Genomic DNA, 23,881 nt, shown 5'->3' on the forward strand with positions numbered 1-23,881 from the left:
GTATAGGAGAGGAGAGGAGAGGAGAGGATTGTATAGGAGAGGAGAGGAGAGGATTGTATAGGAGAGGATTGTATAGGAGAGGATTGTATAGGAGAGGATTGTATAGGAGAGGAGAGGATTGTATAGGAGAGGAGAGGAGAGGATTGTATAGGAGAGGAGAGGAGAGGAGAGGAGAGGATTGTATAGGAGAGGAGAGGATTGTATAGGAGAGGATTGTATAGGAGAGGAGAGGAGAGGATTGTATAGGAGAGGAGAGGAGAGGATTGTATAGGAGAGGATTGTATAGGAGAGGATTGTATAGGAGAGGATTGTATAGGAGAGGATTGTATAGGAGAGGAGAGGATTGTATAGGAGAGGAGAGGATTGTATAGGAGAGGAGAGGAGAGGATTGTATAGGAGAGGAGAGGAGAGGATTGTATAGGAGAGGATTGTATAGGAGAGGATTGTATAGGAGAGGATTGTATAGGAGAGGATTGTATAGGAGAGGATTGTATAGGAGAGGAGAGGAGAGGATTGTATAGGAGAGGAGAGGAGAGGATTGTATAGGAGAGGATTGTATAGGAGAGGATTGTATAGGAGAGGATTGTATAGGAGAGGATTGTATAGGAGAGGATTGTATAGGAGAGGATTGTATAGGAGAGGATTGTATAGGAGAGGATTGTATAGGAGAGGAGAGGAGAGGATTGTATAGGAGAGGATTGTATAGGAGAGGATTGTATAGGAGAGGATTGTATAGGAGAGGAGAGGAGAGGAGAGGAGAGGAGAGGAGAGGAGAGGAGAGGAGAGGAGAGGAGAGGAGAGGAGAGGAGAGGAGAGGAGAGGAGAGGAGAGGAGAGGAGAGGAGAGGAGAGAGAGGAGAGGAGAGGAGAGGAGAGGAGAGGAGAGGAGAGGAGAGGAGAGGAGAGGAGAGGAGAGGAGAGGAGAGGAGAGGAGAGGAGAGGAGAGGAGAGGAGAGGAGAGGAGAGGAGAGGAGAGGAGAGGAGAGGAGAGAGAGGAGAGGAGAGGAGAGGAGAGGAGAGGAGAGGAGAGGAGAGGAGAGGAGAGGAGAGGAGAGGAGAGGAGAGGAGAGGAGAGGAGAGGAGAGGAGAGGAGAGGAGAGGAGAGGAGAGGAGAGGAGAGGAGAGGAGAGGAGAGGAGAGGAGAGGAGAGGAGAGGAGAGGAGAGGAGAGGAGGAGGAGAGGAGAGGGAGTTATATGCTCCTCTACGCTCCTATACTCTCAAATACGCTCCTAGCAGTCCTCTCCTATACACTCCTATACACTCCCATACAGTCCTATACACTCCTCTCCTATACACTCCTCTCCTCTACGCTCCTCTCCTTTACTCTCCTCTCCTTTACTCTCCTCTCCTATACAATCCTCTCCTATACAATCCTCTCCTATACAATCCTCTCCTATACACTCCTCTCCTATACACTCCTCTCCTCTCCTCTCATGTACACTCCTATACACTCCTATACACTCCTCTCCTCTCCTATATACTCCACTGCACTCCACTCCTCAGGCGCCATTTTGTAGGTCCCGTCTGACTCTCTTCTCCTCGCCTCGCCTCAGCTGTCCTCACCTCTCCTCAACTCTTCTCTCCGCTCCGCTCCGCTGACGCCATTTTGTAGGTTTCTTCTGACTGAAATCACCTCTTTCTTCCCCTCCCCTCCCCTCCCCTCCCCTCCTTTTCCCTCTCCTATCTGCAGTGTCTTTTTTTCATGTCTACTCCTGTGGGAGCAGCCTGTGTCTCTCACTGGTGTAGCTCTCAACAACTGCTGTACAGAGGTGCTCTCGGTGAACTTCAGCAGTCATTCCTTACAAATTTTGAAAGACTGAGCTGGTGTAGTTTCAGTTGTTGTCTGTCCTTCTACCTGAAGATATATATTTATTAAGGTACATTGTTGGGAGAGACTTAAAAAGCCATGGCATTGAGTCCCCTGCTGTAAAAAGGGGTTTGATTTCTTCCAAAGTCCAGTGCTCTTGAAATGAGCTACTGATGGATGTGCGAAACCATTAAGCCTTATCACACCACCAATATTCGTATTCAAATACACAAAAGTTACTTATTTGGAGTATCTATTAATACATTAACGATCTGTTTTCAAAGATCTGCTGCACTGGCAGTGTGTGTAGCAGTGACTGTGATCACACTGCTCTTTAACAGCTGTGATCATGTGTCAAGTATTCATTGCCATACCATGTACCTACCATATCATTACCATTGTAAGTTCAGTGAACTCTAGTGTTTACAGCACTTGGAAAATTATTTACAATTTATTCATTCATTATTCATTACTCCTCTCCTCTCCTCTCCTCTCCTCTCCTCTCCTCTCCGCTCCTCTCCGCTCCTCTCCTCTCCTCTCCTCTCCGCTCCTCTCCTCTCCTCTCCTCTCCTCTCCTCTCCTCTCCTCTCCTCTCCTCTCCTCTCCTCTCCTCTCCTCTCCTCTCCTCTCCTCTCCTCTCCTCTCCTCTCCTCTCCTCTCCTCTCCTCTCCTCTCCTCTCCTCTCCTCTCCTCTCCTCTCCTCTCCTCTCCTCTACGCTCCTCTACGCTCCTCTCCTCTCCTCTCCTCTACGCTCCTCTACGCTCCTCTACACTCCTCTACGCTCCTCTCCTCTACGCTCCTCTACGCTCCTCTACGCTCCTCTCCTCTACGCTCCTCTCCTCCACGCTCCTCTCCTCTACACTCCTCTCCTCTACGCTCCTCCACTCCTATGCACTCCTATGCACTCGTATGCACTCCTATACACTACTATGCACTCCTATATGAGTGTATGGGAGTGTATAGGAATGTATAAGAGTGTATAAGAATGTATAGGAGTGTATAGGAGTGTGTAGGAGTGTATAGGAGTGTGTAGGATTGTATAAAAGAGGAGTGTATAGGAGTGTATGGGAGTGTATAGGAGTGTATAAGTGTGTATAAGAATTTATAGGAGTGTATAGGAGTGTATAGGAGAGGAGTGTATACGAGTGTATAGGATTGTATAGGAGTGCATAGGAGTGTATAGGAATGTATAGGAGTGTATAGGAGTGCATAGGAGTGCATAGGAGTGTATAGGAGAAGAGTGTATAGGAGTGTATAGGAGTGTATAGGAGTGCATAGGAGTGTATAGGAGTGTATAGGAGCATATAGGAGAGGAGAGGAGTGTATAGTAGTGTATAGGAGTGTATAGGAGAGGAGTGCATAGGAGTGCATAGGAGTGTACAGGAGTGTACAGGAGTGTATAGGAATGTATAGGAATGTATTGGAGTGTATAGGAATGTATAGGAGCATATAGGAGAGGAGTGTAAACGAGTGCATAAGATTGTATAGGAGTGCATAGGAGTGCATAGGAGTGTATAGGAGTGTATAGGAGAGGAGCGTAGAGAAGTGTATAGGAGTGCATAGGAGTGTAAAGCGGTGTATAGGAGATGAGTGCATAGGAGTGCCTAGTAGTGTATAGGAGTGCATAGGAGTGCATAGGAGTGGAGGAGCGTAGAGGAGAGGAGCGTAGAGGAGAGGAGCGTAGAGGAGCATAGAGGAGGGGAGAGGAGGGGAGAGGAGGGGAGAGGAGGGGAGAGGAGGGGAGAGGAGGGGAGGAGTGTATTGGAGTGTATAGGACAGGAGTGTATAGGACTGTATGGGAGTGTATAGGAGTGTATAGGAGAGGACTGTATAGGAGCGTATTTGAGAGTATAGGAGCGTATAGGAGCGTATAGGAGTGTATAGGAGTGTACAGGAGAGGAGTGTATAGGAGAGGAGAGGAGAGGACTGTATAGGAGCGTATAGGAGTGTATAGGAGCAAATAGGAGAGGAGAGGAGTGTATGGGAGTGCGTAGGAGTGTATAGGAGTGTATAGGAGTGTATAGGAGAGGAGTTTATAGGAGTGTATAGGAGTGCATAGGAGTGCATAGGAGTGTATAGGAGTGTATAGGAGCGGAGTGTATACGAGTGTATAGGAGTGTATAGGAGTGCATAGGTGTGCATAGGAGTGTATAGGAGTGGAGTTTATAGGAGTGCACAGGAGTGTATAGGATTGTATAGGAGAGGAGTGTAGAGAAGTGTATAGGAGTGCATAGGAGTGTAAAGCAGTGTATAGGAGAGGAGTGCATAGGAGTGCCTAGTAGTGTATAGGAGTGCATAGGAGTGCATAGGAGTGCATAGGAGTGGAGGAGCGTAGAGGAGAGGATCGTAGAGGAGACGAGCGTAGAGGAGCGTAGAGGAGAGGAGCGTAGAGGAGCGTAGAGGAGAGGAGCGTAGAGGAGAGGAGAGGAGAGGAGCATAGAGGAGCGTAGAGGAGCGTAGAGGAGAGGAGCGTAGAGGAGCGTAGAGGAGCGTAGAGGAGAGGAGCGTACAGGAGAGGAGAGGAGCGTACAGGAGAGGAGCGTAGAGGAGCGTACAGGAGAGGAGCGTACAGGAGAGGAGCGTAGAGGAGAGGAGCGTACAGGAGAGGAGCGTAGAGGAGCGTAGAGGAGCATAGAGGAGAGGAGCGTAGAGGAGAGGAGCGTAGAGGAGAGGAGAGGAGCGTAGAGGAGAGGAGCGTAGAGGAGAGGAGCGTAGAGGAGCGTAGAGGAGAGGAGCGTAGAGGAGCGTAGAGGAGAGGAGCATAGAGGAGCGTAGAGGAGCGTAGAGGAGAGGAGCGTAGAGGAGAGGAGCGTAGAGGAGAGGAGAGGAGCGTAGAGGAGCGTAGAGGAGCGTAGAGGAGAGGAGCGTAGAGGAGCGTAGAGGAGCGTAGAGCAGAGGAGCGTAGAGGAGCGTAGAGGAGCGTAGAGGAGAGGAGCGTAGAGGAGAGGAGCGTAGAGGAGCGTAGAGGAGCGTAGAGGAGCGTAGAGGAGCGTAGCGTAGAGGAGAGGAGCGTAGAGGAGCGTAGAGGAGCGTAGAGGAGAGGAGAGGAGCGTAGAGGAGAGGAGAGGAGAGGAGAGGAGAGGAGCGTAGAGGAGCGTAGAGGAGAGGAGAGGAGAGGAGAGGAGAGGAGAGGAGAGGAGAGGAGAGGAGAGGAGAGGAGAGGAGAGGAGAGGAGAGGAGAGGAGAGGAGAGGAGAGGAGAGGAGAGGAGAGGAGAGGAGAGGAGAGGAGAGGAGAGGAGAGGAGAGGAGACAGCTGTAGGAATGGTGAAAAACGTAAGCACCTTTGCTGGTCCCTGAAATGTTAGGGTTGGGGTGTTGTTGAGGTGAATTTGCCTTAGTTGAGTAATTAAAGGAGTGACTCAGTGATCTCCTCATTTTGTTCTTACTGCACATTGGCTTGAAGAAACCCAAACCTGCATTTTGGTAAATTAATTTTATATTTCTAACATTTTCACCAAGCCTGTGAAAAATGGTCTAGCTTGTGCACTAATGCTGATTTTCTATAAAAACAAAACTTAGAATTGTAAATTTGTAATTTTTTCACCATTATGTTAGTGGAGATGGTGATGGATTTCTCTCCCAGGTAGAAACTGAAATACAGTTTGTGTATTGTTTGAATCATTAACATGTTATGGAACAAATAGCAATCGTATAATCTTACACTTCAGGAAGAAAGCAGAAAATACTGAAACCTTGGGGGAAATGTAGATAGTGGAATGTAATTAGTCATATTAGTTTCTGTCTAAAAGATTAGATTTTATATCTATACACTTATTAAAAGCTTTACTAAGTGATGGCAACTGGCGAGACTTTCTAATTGTACCCAAAAATAGAAATAAAGATATTTGTCTGTTGCATGGCGTTTTATACTGGGGTCTGCTTTTTCTGAAGAACTAAGGAGACCCTGTGATGGGTCTCCAGTCAGGCCTCAGAATTTGAACATGTAAGACAAGTACATGTACTGAATGCAAAGCCAACCTGTGTAACTGACTTAATTGTGACTTCAAGTTGTACTTTGAAGAAATATAGACAGTCAGTGGTGTTGTTAATACTGAAAAGTTAGATATCACAGAATCACAGAATCACAGAATTTCTAGGTTAGAAGAGACCTCAAGATCATCGAGTCCAACCTCTGACCTAATGCTAACAGTCCCCACTAAACCATATCCCTAAGCTCTACATCTAAACATCTTTTAAAGACCTCCAGGGATGGTGACTCCACCACTTCCCTGGGCAGCCTGTTCCAATGTCTAAAATGGAGATGTCTATATGATCATCTCTATTGCAAGGAAACCAGACGCAAACATATGAATGACATTTTAAATATAGCAAGCTAAACACCAAAATATGCAAGACTAATCTAGGTATTCAGACTTAATGCAATGTCTTGTCTTGATTTTTTTTTTCAAAAAAAAATACAATTTCAAAAACCCCTGTACTAGCTTTAATACATACCAAAAAATAAATAAAAATAAAATAAAGTGTCCCAACAAAATTTCTTGAGAAGCTCTTGTATAGAAAAGTCAGATTGCCCTTATCTACTTGAAGACAGTAAAATTCTCCCCATTTGAGTAGAAGCTTAGGGGTTTTTAGTCAGTATTAGAATTTCCTAGCAAATTACCCAGAACAACTATCCCTGCTGAATACCCCTGCAGCTCTTCTATGAACGTGGTCCTAAATTCACAGTTAATAGTCACCACTTCCCCAACTCATACCTCTGGGCAGCAGTACTAAAAGGGTTTAATTTGATCTAACTTTGCAGTAGTATTTCAAGAAGAAAGGTTATTTTTTTTCCTTCTTTGGCAGGTTATTTTAAGGTGTCAGTTCAAATTTTTGGCACTGACGTCAAGTCTTTCTGCAGAAAAGCTGTTCCTATTCTCCACAGGGCTGTTAAATTTAAAAGCAATAAACTCCATTCTTCACTAACTGTAATTTTTCCACTATCCTATTACTATAATTTTCCATCATGCTATAGACAGGCTTGTTGGCTCTGCCTCACCAGAAGAAAGGGTTGATTCATTTGTTGCGATGACAATTGCATCAGAAAGGAGGAGCTGGCCTCCAGCACACACAGCTTGCTTTGGGGCAGAAAGGAGAAGAGCCATGGCTGTGGCTGTGCTGTGAACACATGTAGCTCACAGTTGTATAGTTCATATGAAGAATAAATCTAACAACAGCAGTAATAACTATAATGACAGTGATGTGTGCAGTTACGTTTTACAGTACAGGAAGATTTTCCGATCAACTGTGACTCTAAACATCCCTGTATGACACTAAAAAATGCACCTGAACTGTCTGGAAATGTCCTATGAAGATGAGTAGGGACATGGATCTCTTGTCACAGACTGCTGTCTCACCACAATGAATTCCTCTATTTCAGTGTGTCTTTTTGTACAATAAGGTGCTGCTAAGTGGCAGTCATACTTCACAGGTTCAGGAAAGAAGAGAGGAATATATCAGTATAAAGCAATTCACCAAGAAAATGCACGATGCAACGAATCTTTTCTCTGTGTTTAAATGCCTCGCTCTTCCTGAGTGCCTTGTCCAGAGGACTGAGCTGCACCAAAACTGCAGGTGGTAGCAGCTGCAACAAGGTGCTCGGAGAGGTCAAGGGCTCTGACTTGAGCTTCATGTGATTTAGGCTTAATGCTCAGCAGTATTTCCTATGCAGTATGAGTTATTCCTATTGTGTTAGCCTAGGACATCAGGAATGCAAAATATTTAGAAATGGGATGTAATGTTAAACTAACCATCTTAACCTGTTCGGGAGGAGAGAGCCAACTGCTCTGCTTTCTCTGCTTAGCCAGGAATGATTGTGCCATTTGGGATTTTGAAATCAATTAATCATGGCCTCCATCAGTTTTGACCGTTCTGCAAATGTATAATTCTGTCCCATCCTTTGTATTACTTCTTAAGAAGCAGGAAGCAGCTTTTTAAGGTAATTTTTAATGATTAGATGTTTGCTTTATGGAGCTATTCTCTTCCAGAGACAGATGTGTTCGAGGTCTACATGTGCTGACAAAGTGTAGTGAAAGTCCTAAGCAGTGAACTGCAGCCTCTGTCTTGGGGAGGTGGTGGCTCTGCTACAGGAACAGATCATGCTGCAATTGTCTTACTCAGAATTGCAGAGAAAGAGAAAACTTCAAATTGCAGCCCCAAAAGAGGGGCTCATTCATTGGGAGAAGCTGGGTTGTTTTAACTTTAGATCCTTCAGCAAATCAGTTTTAAGGAGGTTTGCTGAACTTTCTATGGTGAAGAGTTTACAGCTAGTTCTCCTTGTGCAAGGAGAAATTTTTAAAGTGTTTTGCTGCCCCTGTACATACACAAGATTCAGAACATCTGCTAGGATTATATGCTTATATGCTCACCATTCTTTTCCTGCAACACCAACAGTTTTTGCCATCTGTAAATAAACTGCTTTGGCTTTACAATATTCAGAATTGTAATTATCCAAGGGAGCTGAAAGATGAGTGAAATGTTAACTTTTGTAATCATTTCCCAAATTGCTGTGCCATGAAACAGCTACTTTCACTAAAAAAAAAAAAAAAGGTCAGAAGTTCAAGTGAACTTTGACAGAGCAGAGGAGTGAATAATAGATCTTATAATTGAATAGCAGATCTTATGCTGCAAATATGTCATTATGTTCTGTTGAACCAACAATTCAGTGTCATCTACACAGACAAAAGTACCTCAAAACTGTGCTAACAAGCACCAGAAGAAACCTGATTCTGTTCCAGACTCAGTTGGTGCCCATACTGAGCCAGGTGAGAACCTGCAATTTGTGCAGGACCCAGAGGAGCTCCCAGTGGGAGCCCACCTTGAAAATGAGCCATCACTGGAAACAGCTGAGTAGAAAAGTCAAGAGATGATAGCTCCACTGAGAGAGGAACAAGCTGGCTTTGTTCATGGAGAACCGGGATACTTGGCTTTGGCCAGCATTTACAGCACCACTGGCTTGAATTCAGTCAGTCCCCTAACTTCTAAAACCTTGAAATAACCATGTGAAATTATAGTGTAGTTAGTAAAAACTGCTGGGAGAGGTAATGCAACCAGAATCGCTGAGCAGGCTCATCTGTCCTTCTTTTCTTACCACTCCTCTTATAGTTTTAAAAATTTTTATGACAAACAGGGGATGATGCTCTTTTGGCTACTGAGGGATCCCACATATCGAAGCTGCAATTCAATTTTCTGTGAAGCTTTTCAGAAATCTTCAACACTGCAGAAAAATTTAGCATGGATTAACTTCCAGCTGAGAAAATAATAGGTGGAAGTTTTGCTCCTTTCCATACAGGAGAACAAAACCATGGATATTTTAAATAAGATTGTAGTGATTTCTTCTCTATGTGTAAATCATTGTTGATAAATTGGTGTAGAGGAGGCAGCTACTGATTTAGCAGTTCAGGCCTTTACCTACAACTCCATATGTGTAATTTTGTTTGTGTGAGCCTGACTCCTTCAAACTTGCACTTTTTTTCTTTTTTTTTCCCTGCAGACACTGATTCGAAGAGCAGAGAAATAACCACAGTCATTCAATTTTCATTTGAGATCTCTTTTCTAGGCTACCACAATATTTGCAGCATTCTAATGTTAGAAAGAAAATACAAGGTCTTGGGGTTAAATTCCATGGCATGTTTCAACTTCTTTAAGTTCCTGTGGATCAAAAACCCTATGTAACTGCTCTGATTTAGACTGGAAATGTGCAAAAACAGCTATTGCCTTCCCGGGAGTCCAAAGCAATGCCTGTAACAGTCTCAGTTTTAGTTTTGTTCTGTTTTTTTCTTTCCATCTGGCTGAAGGTGCTTAAAATGACAATTGTGTACCTAGACCTACAGCCTGAGCCCAGCAGTCCCTTGCACAGAACCATATGGGGGAACCTCATGGTGACCTGCAGGTCTGTTTTCAAGAGAAGTGGTGTTGCCTGCCTGAGGGCTCTGCAGGGCAAAGTACCCATCACTGGCAGCTGGGGCTCCTCTGGGGCTCAGGTGGGAGCCAGGCAGCTCAACAGCTTGCAGATGAGCAGGAGCCTGCGCTCAGCTTCTTTGCTCCTCGATGAGGAGACACAAGAGCATGTTTCTCTTTGCAGGGGAATACATGCTGGATGTATGCTGCTGAGAGCTCCATCAGGTAAGGGAATTCCATCTTTATATGGCTTCTTTTTGAACTTTGATGTTTTTAGAGTCTTTTTGATGCTCTGAGTTATGCTGGTGCTAGTTTACTTATGTGTCCTTGTTTCTTGTGTGGACCGGGTTTTACTGGTGCTCTAAATCCCATTGGTGTTGTTCACCAGCAAGACAGTTACCACTGCTACCAGCAGTGAAGAGCAATTTAAATGATGTCCTGGGTCATGAATCAGCTAAACCGGTGGTTAATTCTTGCTGCAGAAATCTTGTTGAGGAGGCAGAAGGGAAAGGGGAAAAAATAGAGCTTCCTGACCATGCTCTGCTGTTTTACGTCAGTCTTGTACTTCCCAAGCTGTCTTTCCAGGCTACCATGCTTGCAAGTGGAAGGTTGTGCTGTGATGTGTGAGGTAGCTATTTGGAGAAATATGTCTGAAATGTAGTCCCAGAATATCCCCCCCCTGTCAACACCTACTAGTTCCTTCAGTAAGTGTGGAGAACTCTACTGGTGGGATGGAGAAGAGAGGATAAATTGGTCTGCTCAGAAGCCTTCGGTGACTAAGGAGACTAACCAGGGAAACACTGTGAGGAAAACAAAGCACCTGTGCAGAGGGAAACAAGAAACTGGGAGTGAAACAATGCACACATTTAGATTCTGAGATGAGGAAATGAATGATACCCACCAACACCCTAGCTGATACCAACACAGTGGTAGCTAATTACAAGAGGAAACATTTATGTTAATGATTCTATTTTGTGATTCAATTTTCTTTCAACTTCTACCATCTGTTTTAAAATACATGTTTCTGTTAGGACTTTAATAAGTACACGTGGTTTAATGCTGCCTTCTAGTCACCAGTAGCACTCACTGATTTAAATGCAAATTATATTTTCTCTGAATCTGGTCTGCTAGATCTGGTCTGCGTTTGAATTACAGTTTCTGAGAAATGCGGAAGGGAGGGAAACACAGAAAGATATGTTCATGTGTCTCTCCTGCTTTATTTGGAAATGGTCTGTAAAAACGTGGCTAAACTCTGTTAGGTTTGGAATTATATTTTGGGCCAGTGGGACCCATTTATAGCAGGCAAATGTCTGGTTTTCTTCATTGGCTGCTGCATAGCAGATTTTGTGATTAGAGGTGGCACTGTTTGGGCATCTCCTTCAGTTATAAGTGAAATTTATCTACCTATACTTAAATACAAGTCTTCAGAAATGTGAAGTTAAGTTGTTGATGTAGTGTTTCCCCCCAAGCAAGGAAGAAAACCAGTGGTTTTGAACAGTTTAATGAAGTTCTTCTCAAAGGGGTAATAGTGAATGCTTTGCATCCAAGATTTGTATGATGCTTTGAGCACCTGAAGCCTCCAAGTGCTATGGCACAAAACTAGTCAGAGAGAAAGTTATTAGCAACACCACTCAAACCTGCCTCAGCACACTCACCGCTGCCTCAAGCCTGAGTGTGGAGCATAAGATTTTCCTGCTCCTCAGTAAAAAAAAAAAAAAAAAAAACCTTGTGTATGTGAAGCATTTATTTTGTTAAGAGACACTTGATTTCTACATAAAGTTTTCACTGTGAGTCTTGGAGATTGGCTTAGTGGTGTGTTACTGCTGGTCCAGTATTAGTACAGGAGAATGCTGGTGGTGTCTGGCCACAAATACAGGTAGTTTGTTTGAGCTTGTTTGGCTGTTCAAAGTGATGGTATGGAACAGGCAGAGGAAAGGAAAAAGGTGGAGTCCTTTGCAGAGCCATACAACGATATGCTTTGTTTTGTTTTCAAATTGCTTTGTACACATGTGGAACAAATTTTTCCTTCCAAAATCTATGAGAAGCAAAGAACACTGCTGAATGTAGAAGTTGGCTGGTTCTTGGGGATCTGTATGACTCACCTCTGCTAAAATTAGCCAAGCTTAATTTGTAACTTGTTGCTCAGTAAACACACACACACACACACACAAAAAAGACCAAGGGGGTAGTGCTGGTTTTGTTTTCTCAATGACAAAGTGGTGGGGGGGGGGAACACTCCTTACACTCCTTACTGGTATTTCTGAGCATCAGAAGATGAACAAGCTATGGTATTTTGTCTCTCTCCCTCATCTTGCTTTAGCCTGACTGATGCTGAGCAATGTGTGGGAACACACAAACGGTCCAGAAGTTAGTACTGTGGATTGCACTCTCATGAGATATCTTCTTTTATAGCAGAGGCACACGAGTGTAAAAATGGGAGTTGATATCAAACTTACCATTTAAGCTTTGTCATTTTGCCAGAAAGGTCATAATCACATTTAACTTTAAAAAAAAAAAAAAAAAAAAAAAAAAACCTTCAGTAAATTTTATATATATATTTTAAGATCTTTAATGTAGTTGTTTTCATGTGCAGCCTTTTTTCTTTCTTTGACAATGGCTGCTGAAATGATAAGTTTTCATCTGAAAGGACAGCTGCACCAGCCAAGAGAGATATAACGCTTTCTGTGCTACTGAAAAATAGACGCAACTTCCCAAAATGGTGATTCTTTTTCCTAAAAGAGTGGCCCTTAATTTAGTTTTAACAAATTTGATTTCATAGATGGACATTAATACTAAGCAGATGAAGAATCCTTTTGGATTTGCATTTTATATCGTTTTAGTACCAGAAAAATTAATCGTGACTATGTTCATTTTTAGCGTAGTAATAAAACTTAATCAGAAATGTCTGTCTTTCATTTTGAATGTTATAAATCACATACTAGTTTTACATCTTAAAAAAAAAAAAAAAAACTTATTTGCGAAGAGGATTAGAAGATCCTTTCTAATCCTCATTCCATTTCATCTGTTTTATTAACAAACTATAAATACTCCTTCTAATTATGTCATGCTCTCCATGGGTCTGATCCTGAGAGATGCTGACAGTCTGGGCTCACAGGGACCACCATCGATGTTCTCCTCCGTTGGTCCTGCTTTCTCAGCAGTCTGCTTTAAGCGGAGCCTTTTTGTCCTCTCTTGTCCTGGCTCTGGCTATATACAGTTGGTGTGTCTTCCAAGCAGTCTGCTTGTGTATTGCAGTCCTTTAGATTTCTCTGCTTGAAAAGGATGGTGTAGCTGCAGCAGATCTCATGGGGCATCAAGCCTTCAGAGGCAAGCCTGTACTTAAATGTCTATGTCATGTATTCCACTGGGCTTTGCATGTGTGCCAGTAATTGCATGGCTCAGGAAGCATTGTATTACACACAGTAAGATCAAAAATTGCAGATGTCCGTGTCTGGCTGTTGTTTATGCCAGCAGTCATGGGTAAGAGCGAGAGGGAAGGTTCATGTGTATGACAGTACAATGTGGTATTTTAACACCAGTATTGAGTGATATGTGCAAGGTAACTTAGTTAAAATTTATCCACTTGAGTCTCCCCACATTTAATAACATATAATAATGTTGATGAAATTGGTATGAATTCTGCTTTTGACTTTGGTACCATCAGAGATTTGCAGATTATTTGTAATAATGCCACTAAGAGGAGGGAGACTTGGAATGGGTGCAGGTGGGGAAAGAGAAGAAGGGGCTAAAATATACTGGGGGCACCTAGTGCAAAGGGGAGAGTGAAGGCATAAAACTGCTGCTGCTCCTTCTGCAAAACATTCATGCAGACAACAGGAGAACAGAAACAAGCTGAACAGCACATTTCAAGAAACTCCATCCAAGCAGTTTCCTTTATACTGCTTTTCAGGGTTTTATAGTGCAGCACTGTGCCAATAAAGGAGATTGATAGCGAATCTCCTAGAACAAAGGTGCCTCAGCAATTATCCAGGACAGTGTGCCACTTCTCCTGGGGCCTGTCAGGAGCAGGCTGTGAGCCAGACGTGACTTCTTTGGTAGCAGTAGCATGCTCCAGACCCTGGGGGTTTCCTACTGTACTAAGATGGGGGTGCATCCAGTCGTGGAGTAGGGAAGTTTGAGAGGAGCTCCTTTAGGGTGGCCTCAAACATAGCCCTGCTTGGCTTCCATTTTGGGCAGAGGTTTTCCTGCTGTGAAAGGAGATATGAACTAATGTATTGCTAGACAGTCCACTAAGAGTGACAACTCAGGGTCTTAAACACCACTGAACAATGGAAAAATTGCCTGAAGTACTTCTATTTTGTGTGGGAGGAGGCCACTGAAGAAAAACCAACTGTATATAGTCCAGTAACATCAGGTCACCATAATGAAAGTCACTTCTGTGAGGGAGCAAAGCTCTTGCTGCTGCATTTGATAGACAGCTTTCCTCAAACAGTTTGTAGAGACAGAGATGACCTTGAGGAGCTGGGGGGAAAACTATGTGTATGAAAAGTACCCAACAATTCCTGTGTTCATTGCACTATGTGATTTTTAACTTTTAACAACCACCTGAAAGAAAACATTCAGACTTAGTAACTCTCAAAATCATGCACTTACTGCAACACTACCAAACTCCTGAGACAGATCGACAGATCCCTCAAACTTCATGGCCATAGCACTAAAATAATATACAGCACAGTTCTTGTTAGGTCTTGTTAAAAATTTACCTTCTGATTTTTGAGATTCCAGAGTTCCCTTGAGTCATACTTACAAGTTTTTCTTTGAAACCGGAGTCAGTAAGAAAACATCATTTAATTGGCTATTTTTTTTTTTTTCCCTCCAGCAGCTGGAGGACCCTATGACAAAAAGTTTCAGCAAATTTGTGAAAGCTGAAGGTACTGAATTTGAATTAATGCATTCAAAAATACAAAGTTAGTTGTTTCTTTTAGTAACGTAAGGGGGAGATTACTGCCTGTGAACCTCAGTGAGTAAACAGCTATGTAATCAGAAACTATTGTCAAGAAAAACAGGAGAAAACTTGGCTGCAAGTAAACCTTGGATGCAAAATGTGAGAAAGTCCTAACTCAGAAGAGCAAGGCTCTGGACAAGCCCCTGCAATAGTCATGGGACCAGTAGTTGTCCTCCAAGAGGAAGGTTACTGGACTCATGAAAGGAACTGAGTCTGGCACCCTGCTTTCTCCATGAGCATCTTAGTAGGGATCCTGGTCTTCCTAAAAAGAGAAACCCCCTCTGTGGCAACCCCCCAGTGATGCTTTTTGTTAACAGCAAGTGCTTCTACAAGGAGATCAAAATGTTTTAACTTAAACTCTCTCATTTTTATTCCACAGTAAGAGACTGTGAAACTTTCTTTGAGATGTAAACCAATAATGATCTATAAAGTACTTAACTGTGTATCGAGTAAAAGCCCTATTTGCATGCGTTAGATTGTGCCTTTCATTAGAGTCTCTCAGATTATGCTGCAATGCTGGCCAGGCATGATTTTGGGAGATGTAAAAGGAACAAAGAAAAGTAATTTGAACTTGTTTAATTCTAGCTTGTGGCTTTGTTGTTGTTATGTGTCTAAAACATTAAGCACTTCACAGCCTTTTTTTTTTCTTTCAAATATTCTGGTCATCTCAAACTTTCTTTGATATAACTTGTGAGAGGAGAAACCGGATTTGAACCATCTAAATGAAGGCTCGTACGATCATTTGCTTCAAAGTATAGTGTAGTAAAATGCAATTAATATTTTGATGTGAATAACAGTGACCTTTCCCATCTGATGCCACCTCCAACAAGATGCTTGCTCTCACAAATGTACTGCTCTGAAAAGCTGATGTGTCTGCACGATCTATTAAAAGGAAAAATAAGAGCTTATTTCTCCCTGACACCCAGTTCTCAATGAACTATTGCAATTTATTATGAAAAATGGTAAAAGGTCTCAGATCTTCAGGGCTGATATGCCCTGCTTGCTGTCGTGTCAGCTTCTTGTTAGGACACCCTTGCGCTTCTCTGTGCTATGTCCTTTGCTGGCAACTGGTCTCTTCCACACAGACATCGACACTGTGTTACATACCAGCTCCTCGCTCCCACAAAGCAGTTACAGGGGGATGCAGTTTATAACTTTTTGGATAGACTAGGAGTACACAGATGTGATCAAATAATGTCTTGGTTTTCAAGTTTGAGAGACTCACTTTAATACAAGCCAGGCTGAGGTTAAAGTAAACAAAAATATTTTATTTATGGAATTCAAACTTGCAGAGGTTATTGAAGATTCAGGACAGAAAATAAAGGAAACTTTGTGCAGCTGAGACACTACAAGATGAAATCTTTGAAGGCTTCTCTTCCTGCAGGCCAGTGACAGGAGGGCTTACCTGGCATGCATTGCCAGGGACTCGCTGTGCTGAACACCCCCTCTCTGCTGCAGAGCTGTTCTCCAAGTCTGTCCCCAGCCTGTGCTGCCAACTGCACAGCCAGCTTGCTGCAGCTACCCAGCACAACTGAGTTTGTCTTCTAGTTTACCACGTAATCCTTTTCCCCACATGCTGAATCCCATTTTGCACGGACCACACTTCCATCGCTCACATTCTGCATCGCTGTGTAGATGAGATTAGTGCCCACCTCTTGCTGAGGACAACATTTGACAGTAGAGAAGTGCTCTAGAGTGATGCTGGGTGATTTGGGATAACTGAGCTCTTCCATCCTATCGCTGGCATGCTATGTGTAAATAATATGCATTCGACATAGTATTCGTGTATACCCTGGTTTGATAACATTCCCTCAGTAGATCAAAAAGCTGCGACTTAATCCTTTTCTTAACGTAGCAAAATTTGACAAGTTGTTGCTGAAGCTGAGTGCTATTTATAGGTTGCTTTACTATTTAGTTCAGAGCCCGTGGTGCCTAAATGATAAAAATGATACTGTACAATCATCAAGTATTTTTAAATACTCTCCAGCAAGTCTCTCTTAACACTTATTTTGATTTATTTAATACATATATATATATATTTTTTATGAAGTAAAGGCCAACGGTAAGCTTAAAATAGTTGTCCCTTTCCCTTTTAGGGGAAAGAAACACAAAATAGCATATTTCTAATCCACTACTTAAAAAAAAAAAAGTATTGCATAACAAAATTTCAGCATTGAAATACCAGCTGACTGAAGTCAATGGGATTTTTTTTGCCAATAATCCTGCTGTTGCTGAGCTTCCTTTGCACCCTTTTTCTGCTGAATGAGGAAGGTTGGGATCAGTCAGGAATGCAAGTGTGTTGCCTGTGGGGAATTCAGCTTGGTATAATTCAGTGAAATTCTTCCCTGTGTCAGAGTATGCTTCCGTTTGTCTTGCCTCCAGGTAATTCTGTAACAAGTTAGTGGTGGGTTGATCCACAGAAAGCAAACAGTGTTACCCCCATTTCCTTGCCACTTGCATCTGAATTCTTCCAGGCTACTGCAGTGGCTGTCCCCTTCCACAGCTGGAGGTACTTCAAGCCTGAGGAGAGTGGATGGAGAGGTGGGGGAAAGAGAAGAAGCAGGGACGGGATTTCTACCTCGAGGTGCAATGGATTGGGAGGGTCTCCAGTAATCCGTTCAAGGAAGACTAAAGATACAGGAGGGGACACAGAGCTAGGACTCCAAGCTTACCCACATCAAACGGCTGTGCTTCCAGTACCTGTGCTAAAACCTGTTGGCTAAAGCTTTTTGGCTTGTTTAAGTATTCCCACTGAAATCTGAGGGGCAGGACAAGTGGGAGAGGGTGCTGCAGCTGCAGGGGCTGCCCCTTTGGATGTTTCCTTGTCTTTGCCCTAGCACTTGGAGCCCAGGGGTGCCCCGCAGCACCTGCACGTGCCTTGTTCTTCACATGTCAGGCTACTGCAGAATTATAGCTCATCCATCTGGGCCAATTAAGTCAGGTAATTAAGATGGCTTTTTTCCCTCCATCAGATTAATCTCTTAGCAATAGTGTTAGAATTCGGACTCTACTATTATTATTATTATTATTAATCTTCTAAAACCTCATTTTCTGTGCCTGTGTGTTGAGGCACCAGCTCAAAATAACAGCAGTGTGGCAGAAAAAGCCAAGCTGCTCCCACTGGACAAAAGCCAGTGTCGTTATTCGAAGCACACTGAGAACCGATAGGATCTGGCCGCCTTAGAGACTTGAAAGACATTTTTAATTTCTTTAAAACTGGGAGTTAGCCAAATCCCTACCTTTTGAGTGTGCTGAAATTTATAGTATGGCTGGGAGTTTTTGTGTAGCAAGCAACAGCCCTTTGCTGCCCTAAAAGTGGGCTCCCACTAAGGCAGGTGTTCCCAGGGAGATGCCCTTTGCTGCCAGGGGGACCCACTGATGGCAGCATCCACAGTCGTCCCTGCATGGTTTGGGATGTCACTGTGCAGTCCCTCAACGTTCTTTTTTAAGCTTGTCTTCAATAGTAGCAAAGATAGGCTTCATCACAAGCCTTGATTCCATCTTCTTTGCCTCTCTTCTACCCTGCCTGGATATTTCAGGGGAGGAGATGATTTGATCCTGAGAAGAGACTATCTAGGTCTGGAAAAAAAATCTTGAAGAAAACACTTTTGCATGGTATTTGTTTCTGTTGTGTTTAGTTTTGTTGTTTGACTTTTTTTTTTTTCTCAGTGAATTTAAAAAAAAAAAAAAAGGCTGTATGCACAAATAAAAGATCACAGAATTTCTAGGTTGGAAGAGACCTCAAGATCATCGAGTCCAACCTCTGACCTAACACTAACAAGTCCTCCACTAAACTATATCACTAAGCTCTACATCTAAACATCTTTTAAAGACCTCCAGGGATGGTGACTCCACCACCTCCCTGGGCAGCCCATTCCAGTGCCTAACAACCCTTTCAGTAAAGAAGTTCTTCCTAACATCCAACCTAAAACTGCCCTGGTGCAACTTAAGCCCATTCCCCCTCGTCCTGTCACCAGGCACGTGGGAGAACAGGCCAACCCCCACCTCTCTACAGCCTCCTTTAAGGTATCTGTAGAGAGCGATAAGGTCACCCCTGAGCCTCCTCTTCTCCAGGCTGAACAAGCCCAGCTCCCTCATACACCTTTCAAAATCAGATGACATTTTAGACATTTGATGCTGGCAAACTTAGTGCTGAGTTTTGGCTGTGGTCCACCACAGCTGAATAAAGCCAATGCATGCTCAAGACTGATCTTGTTGTCCTTTTGTGAAACTCATTCTCTTCTCTCAAAAAATCATGAATTTGTTGCAGTATAGAGGCTTTGTTCAGTGACAGCTTATTCTGTAAAGTTATTGTAGTGAGTGTCTTTGAGTATGATAGCATGAACAAGAGCTTTGGGGAGAGGGGAAAAAAAAAAATATTTAATAAGTTCATTCATGTGAGAATGTTTCTCGAAAACCTCCTCAAATTCTTCAGTTACGATCAAGTATTACAATGACGGAGATAGAAGTGACCCACCTTTAGAAAATTAGACTATCTTCCATTTCATAAAGCTGTAAATTCATTTAATAATCAGAGCTTTCATTGCCTTACTAATTTAAATTACCATTGGTTGTCTTTTCATTGTAGTCTGATATTAATAACGAGTGATGTTACATCGTGTTCTCAGTCTGGTACCTTGCAAGTACAAGGACTCACTGTGAATACCATGTTTCATCTTTCACTTGCTATTACTGAGCTGTGCTGTCTTCAAAGCCTAACTGGAGCTACTGACTTTACTCCCCTGATTTCCATCAGGATTCAGTCTAATAGAGATAATGCAGTTGCATCTGAAACTGCTGTTTAAAATGTGTTGGTTGAAAAGTAGGTGATGTTTTGGTTTGTTGCTGTCAGTTTGTGTTTTTTGGTTATTGTTGTTTTGCTTGTCAGGCTTGTGTTCACGTTCTTCTTGGCCTAGGCATAAAGTGCCTTTCCAGTTAAAGCCAGCATATGGTGTGAAACTCCTAGTAGCAAAAAAACTTTGATTCCAGGAGTAGAAATTTGTAAAAGAACCAAGCTAAGAAATCACAAACTAGCCTCTACGTTTTTTCCCCATGTTGTAGTTCAATCGCTCAAGACTTTAAAGTCTGATTCAGCTAAGATTTGATTAAGAACTGACTTTAACATTTGTATGGGACATTAAACAAATCACTCTCTTCCTACTGCTTTCTAAAATTCGGATGCATATCCACTAGAAAATAAACTTCTTGGTGCATTTAAAAAAAAAAAAAAGTCTGCTTCACCAATGACATTAACATTCTGTGAATTAAATAGTTGTAGACTTATCTCTTGATCCCTTATTAAATTGGTGCTTAGCCAAATATTCATATTCAGCTTTCATAATCTTTCCTCATACATTTGTCCCTCCAAATCCACAGTCACTTTGATGCTTTTCTCTGAGTTCCCTGTGAATGTCTTTGTTTTGGATTATTTTTCCCCAGAGGTAATAGTTTCCATATTTTCCAGCCAGAAAAACATGTTACTTTCTGTCCTGGATCTGTACGTTGTTCTCATCGATAACTGGAACGTTTCCAGGCTGCAGATGCTCTGTACCTCCAATAATGCATGTATTTTCTCATGTAGGTCAGGACTTAACACATGTGCGTCAGCAAATAACACACATGTACCATGTATTTCTTCCTGCTCTGGGCCAGCGTTTGCTTTAAACATGACTTGTTTACAGCCCTTTTGGTTCTCCACCCCTAACTTACTTAGCAGAACAATTACGGAGGCTGATCTACCTTGAGGGCTGGTTAGAGCCTTGCAGGGCTTCCGTTATCTCTCTCAGCAGGGTACCTTGGATTATCCCAGCGCCTCAGCATGTGACTGACTCTCCTGCGGTCAGATGCTTGAAACCTCTTTCTTCCATTCTTTGAGCTTTGTGCATCGGGGACTGTGTCTAACCAGGTCCTAGCAGCCCAGCCTAATGCCTCTGGGTGTTGGGAAGCACCAGGCAAGTCCTAAAAGATTGGAAGCTAAAAATGAATGAAAAAATGAAGTAGAGGCAAAAATGCATGTCTTGGTGCATAACAACTTGTTAAATTGTAGATTAAAAATAAAAACCCAACCCACCACAGCAGCTGATGTGGATGTACTGGAGACTTGGGCGAGTTCGCAGTCAGGGAATCCAGCCCAGGAGCGTTAGTGATGTACTGGGTTTGTGCAGTCAGTGCCTTCTGCAGCTGCTGCCTTTTTGCATCCCTAGCTCAAACTCTCATTTCAGAAAGCTGCACTTAGCTTTGGGGATTTTTACCCCATATACCGCACTGATAACTGAGATGGTGCAGACGGTGCCTACATGTGAAGTAACTGGAAATAAAGTTCTTTTAAGCATGTGATGAAGTATCTATGTCATAATCCTCAGCCAGTAAACTTATTTTTATCCTTTCTTTTGGTTGTACCACAGTACCTGTTTATTAGTTATATCAATATAACATATGTCTCAGTCACATGGGACCATTTCTCCATTGGGTTGGGTATCTTGTTGGCAAAGAGGATCATTAGAGTATGCATGTGATAGTTGTATCAAACTCTTCCTCTGTAAAAAAAATAAAAAAGAAAAAAGAACATCTCTAAAATATTATTCATAACGAAAAGAGCTGAGATTATATTTGATACTTTGCAGAAATCTGTAATGTAGGCTTCCTACAGCACAGCTCTGTTAAGGATAAGAGAAAATATAACCAGTGACAGACACATCTGAGCAGGCAGAAGTCTGTACACTGGTAATGCTGAAAGTAATATTCTACTATCTTATCTCAAAAGCAACCCTAAAGGTGGATATAGTCTATATGGAAATAGTGTGGAAACCCATACAAGGAGAATAGGTTGATAGCAAACAGTGCAACTGCAAGCAGTCAGCAAGCTTTTAAGTAAAAGAATCAGACACACAAGGGGTGTGCTGGGTTTGGGATTTCTTTTTAAAGAAAAAAGTGTGAGCTGACAAGAAAGAAACAGCAAATAATTTTCACTTAAATATAGTAGTAGCCTGAAGTCTATTGTGGAAGAGAAGTCAATGACATAGAAAAATGTCCTCAAAAGGCAGGAAAAATGCCACGTGAAGGTCTACAAAATGATACTATAGAAATGAAACCAGAAGAATCTAAAGACAGCTGACAAGAAAGGTAATGCAGCTTGAGGTACAGCTTGTTTGAGCTGACTTGGAAATTAGGCCAAAAACAGCAAATGTTTTCTTTCTCAGAACTTTTATTTATTTATTTTGGTGTGGCTCACTAGTAACCTGTGTATAATACCCTCTTACACAAGTAGGCGCATGACAGTGGAGTTCGATTATCATACCAGCTTCCTGACATCCCTCCTCTGCAGTGGAGTTCCCTTCAGCCCATCTCATTCTTCTCTTGATACAGACTGAACATTAAAACTGCACTTTGTGGTCTGACACTTCTGGAAATTGGTGGCCACCTTGTTGGCCCTCATTTATTTTATTTTATTTTTTAATCAGAACAACTTTTTCAAAAATAAGATAGCTCGTTTCCTTCAGCAGTTACAAAAATTGAGTAACTGTTAACATCAAGTTGTTCATTAAACAGCTACTGCATGTACTTACTGAAATATGTTCAATTATTTCTGAAATACTTAAGGTAAAATATACTGAAAAAGTTAATCACAGCTTGCTTTCCAGGGTTGTAATATATCTGTGTCTTATCTACACTAAGATTGACTATAAATGAGAATATCCTACCCAAACAAACATATGCCTACCCTGGAATTATGAATCATAAAAATCCAACAAATTTAAAAGAAGCTAAGAAGCAGCTATCCGTGTAAATGCAATTAAAAATTGTTCACTGGTACTTAGATTTTTATCCCTACTTTTCTCATCTTCTCTGCAACTCTTTCCCATGTAATTAAATTGCTTTTCTTTTTTTTTAATGAACTATTAAACCACCAAGAATATGAGTAAAATTCCATTAATTTTTTTAAAATGTTACATTAAAAAAAATCAAACTCTTTCATAAACTTTTAAACAAAATACTCAAGTGAAGCTTCCTTTAGTTACGCTGATCCTCCTTTTCAGGTTGCTGGTATATTCTTACTTGGTTAGACGCCACTCCTGTTTAGCAAGTAATGTACAATTATTTGAATATAAGCACATAAAATATATTTTCTGTTGTTGTTTTCCTAGCCAAAGGAGATGAAGCTTTAAAATTATTTCTGGCTAGCTTGTAGTAACGAGGCTGTTAAAAACCTGGGGAAGTGTTTGAACAGTTTGTCCTTTGCATCATTATCCATAGTTTTCTAACATCTTGGGATGTATTTAATTATTCCTGAAGCTGAAAAGCTGCAGAACTAGTATACAGGGAGGAGGGAAAAAGGAACGTGGAAAGCTTAGTACCAACATAAGAACCCTCAAAATATGCAAAATGCTCTATTAGGAGAAGAAGACTGAAAAATCATTCTCTTTACCCCAGTGGATTAATGTAAATTTAAGGAAGAATAGCCAATAAGTCAAATCTTACCTATTCAGAAGTACACCTTCCTTCCATTTTGAAATACTGGAATATCATGCAATTGAAGTGGGTTTAACAAGCACAAATCCAGTATGAAATGGAACAAATGGCTTTTCTGGCATGTAATTCTGGAGCAGGAGCACAAAGATTCTGGGAGCCACTACTCAAACGGGATTCCTGTGCCAACCTTTCCCTAGCCCAAGAAGCAGCTGTGGCTGCTTTCTTTCAGTGGGGTTTGAATATGGGGTGTGGGGGGTACACAGACATGAAGCTGAGCTCCCAAAAGCCCACAGCATTGATATATTAGTTAGCTTTGGAAAAGCTTTACCTCTCACTAAACACATTTCTGTGGTGCAGGTTCAACCAGAGCTAAATACAGCTGATCTCCACGTGCTCGTGGAATACTCCCACAGTTTTATTCACAGCAGCATCAAGTAGCTACTGAAATATTAGACAAACTTCACACGAAGCTGTGAAAGAGAAGCAGGAAAATGTAGCTGATGTATTCATGGAGACAAGCTGTTACCAGCATGTAAAAGTGGTAGGTAGCTTTGAAAGTTTCCTGAACCAAGGGGAGTTCTCAGGAGCTTAGCAAATGCCGCCTGTATGTGGGAGAAATCGAGTTTTTGCAAATAAAGTACTGCCTCTGTTCAAAGTTAAGATGCCCTGATCCAATTTATGTTGCAAGATTTGGCACCCTGTGGTCTCTGATGCCTTTCTGGAAGATGTGCTTTCATT

Source organism: Anas platyrhynchos, chromosome 4, assembly GCF_047663525.1.
Source record: "Anas platyrhynchos isolate ZD024472 breed Pekin duck chromosome 4, IASCAAS_PekinDuck_T2T, whole genome shotgun sequence".
NCBI lineage: Eukaryota > Metazoa > Chordata > Aves > Anseriformes > Anatidae > Anas > Anas platyrhynchos.